Genomic DNA, 1,666 nt, shown 5'->3' with positions numbered 1-1,666 from the left:
GTACCGTATTTTCACCGTAAAGACTTCAGCACCGCTCAATCTCAATGTCGTTTATTTCTTACACACACCCATGTTACTCTCACAAAGCGCCATTTGCTTATGCACGTTTATTCACATGTCATAACACTTGACATTGATACAAGTGTGACAAGGCCACAAGTCAGATACTGTACCTCACAAGGACAAACTATTACATCTATGTTGTTACAAATCCATTTAACAATTTCAATCATGCCAAAATAACGTAACAAAAAACACTGGCAGAATAGATACAGACGAAAAATTGTTTTGCTGTATTTCAAAACTTACAAAATGGAAAACTCAATAATAGCTTGAAATTTGAAAAGAGCAGGAACTATACATTATGAAGAGAAAAAACAAGAACTGCAACCTTCCCTAACCTTTTAAAAGTGGAACCAAAGCTATGTATCCCCTCAAAAAACAAAAACAAAAAAACTCACATGGATCCAAGTTCTGTGCTAAAGAATGCTGACCTGTGCCCAGAGACCAATTCTAACCCTAAACCTGTCGCATGGTGTAAAATGACGTGACCAAAATGAGAAAGCTGGTGAGCTATTTATACGCAATGTCATGATGCTATCCTCCAGACTCCTCCCTAAATTCTTTCATGTATTTATTTAGGCCACAGGGTCGCAAACGGTACAGTAAATGCACTAGAGTGTCAGTGAATGCCCTTGCCACTTAAATGTGTTATTGATCCATCTCGGATTAGTAGACCACTTCAGTCTGACCTCAATCTGAGTGTTTGTGTGTGTGTGTATGTGTGTGTTTTTTTTTTGTGTGTGTGTGTGATAGAGAGAGAGAGAGAGAGAGAGAGTGTCAATGATGGTGTCTGTTTGTCTGCGTGCAAACGTGTGTGTGTGTGTGTGTGTGTGTGTGTGTGTGTGTGTGTGTGTGTGTGTGTGTGTGTGTGTGTGTGTGTATATGTGTGTGTGTGTGTGTGTGTGTGTGTGTGTGTGTGTGTGTGTGTGTGTGTGTGTGTGTGTGTGTCAGTGATGGTGTCCGACGTGTGTGTTTCAGTGTCAGTGCCTGTGTATGTGTGTGAGTGTGTGTCCTTGCTTACGGGATAGCAGGTAATCCGCAGGGAGGGGGCCTTATAAGAGACCCTAAGCATCCCGGGGTGCAGATCACACCTCTCCAGCCCTGACCTCGTCTCCTCTCCTCTCCTCTCCCCCGCTAGCTGCCCTCTCCCACCTTCTACCTCATCTAGCTAGCTGCATATCGCAGCATAATCCTATCCTTTCTTTCTAAACTACTTTCTTTCATTGATTTACCTCTTTTTCTTCACCTCCTTCTTGTGCCTTCTGTCTTATCCACCTAAACCCAGAGTACACTCCTCTCGTTCCCCTCTCTTGTCTCTCATCTATCTGAATTGAAGCCATCTGTCTACTGCAACTTCATATCCTCGTCTGTCTACATTGGAGTGTATTCCTCTCTCTCTTTCTTTTCTTTTCCCTTTTTTCCCCACTTCTCTTTCATCTCCATCACTTGGCCTTCTCTTCTCAATATTCATCCTCTCTTCATCAGTGTCTTGCTCCCTCTCCATCTATCTATCTATCTCCCCATATCCCCCTTCACCCTCTCTCTCTGTCTTTCTTTCTATCTCTCTCTCTCTATCTCTCTCTCTTCTCTCTGGGCCACCGGC

This window comes from Engraulis encrasicolus, chromosome 2, assembly GCF_034702125.1.
Source record: "Engraulis encrasicolus isolate BLACKSEA-1 chromosome 2, IST_EnEncr_1.0, whole genome shotgun sequence".
NCBI classification, from domain to species: Eukaryota; Metazoa; Chordata; class Actinopteri; order Clupeiformes; family Engraulidae; genus Engraulis; species Engraulis encrasicolus.
Note: the sequence above shows the minus strand (reverse complement) of the source record.